Source organism: Apteryx rowi, unplaced genomic scaffold, assembly GCF_003343035.1.
Source record: "Apteryx rowi isolate R43461 unplaced genomic scaffold, aptRow1 scaffold_287, whole genome shotgun sequence".
NCBI classification, from domain to species: domain Eukaryota; kingdom Metazoa; phylum Chordata; class Aves; order Apterygiformes; family Apterygidae; genus Apteryx; species Apteryx rowi.
In genome coordinates, this window is record NW_020449274.1 from 780,854 (window position 1) to 787,334 (window position 6,481).

Consider the following 6,481-nt stretch of genomic DNA (forward strand, 5'->3'; position numbering starts at 1 on the left):
CAGCTACTGGAGTTAGTATGTCCTTCTACATTAAGAAATAGACCTGTTGTGATATATGTCACTAATGTGTCCTGAATTGGTGCTGAAAATATTTAACTGCTGGTGTAGTCAGAAAAAAATCATTTTTAGCATAGACAATGTGATTGAGTAAATGACTTCTTTTCAACTGAATAAAAATTGTTTTTTTTTTCCCTAGTGTCTGTTCTATTCTCCATGTTCTGAAAAAAAAAAAAAAGTAGTTACTGTTACTGCATTATTTATATTGGTGAAGAATCAGTTGAGTGGTACTACAACAGAGGACAGTGTGGTAAATCTGCTGAATTTGATGCTTTTGGCTCTTCACAGTGGTGTCATGCAACTGAGGGAAAAGGTGTTTGGGTATTTGGGAGGGAAAGGGTCAGAGGTTTTCCTTGTGGGTGCTCATGGCTGTTGTGGAGACCCTAACTTCTTGTGCATCTTGGTTGAAAAGTAGTAGGAGTCATGTACAGCAAATAAATAAATGATATCACACTTGACTCCCTGACAAATATTTCTCATTGGGAAGTACTTTCATACTCCTCAAATCGACTACCGCTTGGCCAGCTGTCAATGCTGTTGTCAGAGGAAGGGATGTGTTCTCCAGCAAAGGTCTTGCAAGTTGGTCATATTTGGGGTAATAGAGCCTTCACAGAAATCAGAGCTGTCAGGATTCTCTAAAACCAGGCCAGGAGGAATTTAAAACAATGCTTAATGGTTTCTTGGGGAGAACTTGGAAATGACCCAGAGCAGTCATAAAATCCTCTTGGAAATAAGAATTTCTTTCAGATCAAAAAATATAAAGTGCCTGAGTAGATTTTGAAATCCATGTACAAAACATTTACCAGCTTGATTCTGCAAAAGCAATTTGTTAATGATAATTTGCTTGATACTATGGATACCTCAAATTAGAAAGAAAGAAAAAATTTGGAAATCTTGTCTAATTTAGATCTTGTGGAGCAGAAATGACCCATAGCAGAACTTTAAAACATGGAGACTGTATAAAGAAGAAAATCAGTGGCCCGTCAACCACTTGGAAATTATTTGTTTGGATGAGGAAATGAACTAGCGACAGCTTGGACAAGATGGATCATTTTCAAAATGTTTCTCCATGCTATCTACTCTCACCAGGATCTCTGAAAGGAAAGTGTGGGCTAACACCAGCTTCCTGGGAAATTTAAGTGACTGTTTACCAGTGTTTCTGAAGTGAGTGGCAATTGAAAAGAAGATTCTGATGACTACCCTGAGTGAGTCAATCCAGTAATTCTGCTGAACATGGTCAAAGAAAAAGATGAAGCTTTTTCATAAAGGATATACAAGACATCAATATGGGCTGATCAGGGTTCAGCAGAGGCTAGAAGGATAAACAAAATTCTCACAGGAATTGATTGAGAATCTGGATACACATAATCAAGCATATCCTGATACCAGGAGCTACTGATTTATTCATTGGAGACTTCTGCCCATGACATCTACAGTTGAAAATCCAAAACATAGGCTGCTGTGGAGTTTATGGTGGGGTTGTGCAGCACAGAAGAAAGTAGCCACAGCCACCGCTGCAAAAGGTGGTGGCCATCCTTGATAATCTGTGTATCACATAGCTGTGATTGGGGATTTTACCTGGATTTACAATGTTCTTGAACCTTTTGAATCAGTATTAGAACAAGCCAAAGTGATGATGTGTAGTGGTATTGAGACAAAAAACTGTTAGAGCTTCAGAGCAGAGCATGATGGAGTGCCACAAAGAAACTCTGTACATCTAATTCAGGGAATCCAGCTAATGCCAAGCTAAAGAACATTTTTGGTGGGTCATGTGTTTTAAAAAAAAAGTTTGTCATGTATGGGCAATTAAATGACAGCTCTCATATTTTGACTTTTTAATACGCAATAGGAAGTGTTATGTATAAGAGATGTAGAGAGTCAGGGTATGTGAAGAAAGGTAATATGTTTAACTAACTAGTACAGTTAGTGGGGAACACTTTGGGGCTGAGTAGCTTTCTAAATTATCATGGCTAATAACAGTGTTATTACAGCAGGAATTATGTATGCCATCTTGAGTGCTATGGTTGTATTGGACATACTAGAAATACTTGGTAGAGGGATACAGAATTGATTTGTCTGACCTAGTCCCTGGCTATAAGAATGGCTGGGAAAACACACACTTCTGTCTAAAAATGTGGAAAACTGGGTTGAAATATCAGACCGTTAGAAGCAGAACAGAATATTTGGATGGTCGAGAGTGAATAACTCAATCATTATTGGTAGGGATTTTTTTTTTTTGGTGGTTATAAGTTGTGTGTAAAATAACAGGAAGCGTACAGATAATCCAGATCCAATTACAGATCTAGAAAATGTAAAGATATAGTTAAGGTTTTGTGGCTCTACTAATTTTCCTATGAGAAGTTGCAAGTCTAGTTACAGTCATCGTTTTGGGTTAGTAGGAGAAAATGAGTGCTTGAAACTTTTGAGACAAGATCTAGAGAGTGCGTAAGCTGTTAAAATATTCTTTATCATGAAACAGATGAGATTCTTTTTGATCAGGGAATATTTCCACCAAACATCTTAGTGGAGTTTTTTCCTGTTTTGTTTTGATTTTTTTAAAGATAGAGCTACTGCAGTATAATGTGAATCAGAGAATTTGTCAATAAAGGCAGAGGGCAAAAGTAGTTTTTAGAAAATTGTGGGAGATCAGTAACTTTCAGGTACTTTCCCTGTTGTGTTGCATGCCAAAGATACTTTGGCTAATGCACATCACTGAAAAATCACTTCCATACCTATATCCTGTATTACCAGCTGCAAAACCGAACTATACAATTTAGCTAGCGAACAGTCCAATACTTTTGAAATTCTTATGTAAGTTGTGAAAGTGCCCTGAGTTGAGGATCACCATCCCAGAGAAGTGGGATGTCTTGTGATTTGCCAGCTGCACATCGTAAATGTTATGGTCAAGGTAAAGTGTGAACTTTTACTTACAATCTAAAGATCAGTGAACCAGTCGCTGTAATTAGTTCTACGCGTGTGTATTTTATTTTTTGCTCTACCTGTGTTTTTGGTCAGATGCAAAAGGTTCTGTCATCCAGCTAAAAAGTTAACAGGATCCTTACAGAGTCTTTTCATTGGAACTCATTTCTTAGGCGGGACCAACATGCTAGTTAAGGCTTTTACTGGAAAGTGTCTGAATGAGAAAGCACTGCTTGTTTACTCACTCGGTTCATGGGGATGTATCAGAGCCAGATGACTTCCCCCTACACTCCACCTCTAGAGGTTTCTTGTAATTCATTGCTTTACTCAGTTTTAATATTATGATCCCAAAATTTTGACCTTATCTGGCTAGCTTTAGAACTGCTGATCTTTCTCAACAGCCCTAGAGAGGGCTATCTCTGTCCAAATAATTTAAAAAAGAAAAAAGTACTCACTTGGCTCATAGCAAACTGTTAACGTGCTGTGAAGGAAATCTTCCCTTCTGTCTGGGCGATCAGGATTCAAACTGAGTGCATACTCTTCTGCATGATAAAACCTAAATGCACATACTACTGTACACAAACATACTCAGTTTATCTATAAATAATGCATGCAGTATGTCACTAGCTTTTCATTTGTAACTAGATGGGCTAACACCTAAACGTGGAGGCGACAGCGGGTTTGGAGGTGAGTGCTCCCTGGCTTTGAGGTATATCATGACAGTGGTCCTCCTGAGTTTTATTGAAATTTCTTTTCAGTGTCACGTATTTTAACGGGGAGCAGCAAGAATGTCAGAAAATTTCTGGGAAGGAGCTGAGAGGCACTCTGCCTTTATGCTAAAGTATAATATTGTAAAGATGAGTCAGCATTGTATAGCACCTGGATTCACATGGGTTGAAGCCAATTTATCAAAGAAGCATCACCACTTCTAATAATTTTAAAGGGGAAAAGTCTGTACACTTTTTAGCCCTTGTATTAGGAAAACAAAATTGAACTTCCACCTAAGTTCTTGCACCTCAGATGTGTTTCTGTCTCAGAAAAGAGGTGGAATCACTAGATTTTTACACAGACTGTAGAAAGAAATGTTCACATTATTTTGAGGACTGTTGGAATTACAGTGAATAGATATTTACCTGGATTCTGGGTTGTAATAGTGTCTAATTCTTCTAGTGCATTTTTTTAATCAGTTGATCTCAGAGCACCTTACAAATAAGACAAATCTCAAGGTACCAGTTTACAGTTGGGAGGTAAGTACAGAAAAGCAAACTTAAATTTATTTTTCAGTGTTGTATGATGAAATTAGGAATTGGCAGGTGGAAATAGATCTAAAAAAGTCAAGAAGGGACTGCGTGTATACACAGAACAAAGTGTGTAATTTAATTTAACACTTCTGTTTTATGTAATATCTTTGCTGCTCTTAAAAGCAACATAAGGAGGTTATTGTATAGAATGGATGTTACAGCTTATTTATTTAGTTGGTATCCTGTTGTGGCTAAAACTTCTGAGGAGTAATTGATAACTTTACAGGTGACTGATAGCATAACTATAACTGACAATTTAGAAATGAAACCAAAGAGCTTCACTCTGCAAGAAAATTAGCATTGCTTGTGAAACACAGTTGAAGACATTTACAGCAACCAAAGTAGAGCCCATACGGAATGAATTTTGCGGACTCTTAAGAGATGTCCGGAGTTGTTTAAGGTTCTTCTCCAATTACAAATGTTCATGGCTTCACAGGATAGAAAAATAACTGCCTATGCTGGGTGGAAAAAAGGAAATATTTTCTGGAGCCATGAGGTGAAAGTGAGCATTTGTAGCCTTAAAAAGGGCATTTATGGCTACCGTATCACAGTCTACTTCTATTACAAAACTCATTTTTATTAGGAAGAAGGTTAATGCATTGCTACAGAAACACAGACTTGAAAAAGATGCTGTTACAGCAGAAATACAAGTACTCTTTATGTCGAATATGAGCCAAGGACTTAGCAAATATCATGTTTGTGGTTTATTGCTTCAGAAGAATAAAGAAGCTGTATCTTTTGGACTATGTAAAATTGTTGCAGTCTAGAAGATGAACAAATTAGAAGAGGAAATCATTAAGGTGTAATGATCAGCAGCAGGAATTACAGACTGCCAATAATTGGAACAAATTCTGCTTTGCAGGTGATCTTTTGAAGCATGACACATTTGCCTCAACCGCAGCATAAACCCCAAATTTCATGGGTTCTACCTCTGAGCCAAGGGTCAGCAGAGCAGCTTTGTGGTACAAAGTTCCTCTCACAGATTCAGCCTTTCACAAGGGGACTAAAAATGTGAAAAAGCCATGAAGCAATAATAGGTCAGTAGAAGAAATCATGAGAAGTTTGCTGTTGAAGGTCCTTTTAGGGAACTGTCAGACATGAGAGGAGGAGATCTGAGACCACTGGAAAGGCAACTGGAGGTCTGGAGTCCTCAGTGGTGGAAGTGGCTGCTCCTGCTGACTTTTTCTGCTTGAAGTTGCATGTGTCTTAGTTTTGGAAGAACAGTCTGGATATGTACTATACCAAAATTAATTCCATGCCATTTATTATACTACATAATGACAGGCTCTGAAATCTGTTCTTTAACACAGAGCAACCATTCTGCATCCAATGGTAGTTCCATAATAGAGGACAGACTCCGTTTTGCGTAAAAGGGGAATGTTGACCTAGTCATCTGGGTTTGTTTGTCCTTCTTCAAAACATGCATACTTTGTCCTCGTTTTCTACCTCCAGTCAATAGCAACCCACAGAAAATGTGGAAAGGGAAGGTTGATTCAGTGCCTGCTTAGCAGCTGTCAGCAGTGTCAAGAGAGGCCAAGGACTGAGCAAGTCTTAGGAACTGGTCCTGCCCCTCTAGCATGGAAATGGGTATATGAAGGCTGAGAAAGAATGTGCATTTATGCGAGATTTCTAAATCAAAAACTTTTTATTTGCCCCAGGGAGAGATGTCAGTTTTCTAGGGTCTCACTTATTGCCTTTGATCTAATTAAAAGAGTTGACTGAGACAGGGAGATATTTGCAGAGAAGTCTCTGCAATTTGTAAATCTCACCATTTCAGCAGAAGGAGAGCTTTGCCCCTTTTTTCTTTTTAGCATTTATTGGAGTTCCTTTGAATTTGAGAGTACCTGTTCATGAGTGGCAAAAAAAACAAAACAAAAAACCCTTCCTGATCTGTAGGTGTTTAATGATGTGTCTTGTAGAACTATTCCTTTATTCTTTACAACGCAAAAGAAAGGAGCAGTTTGGGGGTTGTTTGAACAGCCTTTCAATCCAGCAATTTGCAACAGCCACCTAACCTACCTCTTTCTTCTCCAGGTACATTAAGGAAACACAATTTTATGCTTTTTAAGATTGCATGTGCTTATCCTTTTGATCTGTAGTAGTAGAGTAATTGTGTAATGACATTTATTTGTAAATATATGAATATAGGTGCTCAATAGCTGAGGAAAAGTGATGAAAAAATTTTTGTGTTCATTCACCAGTTT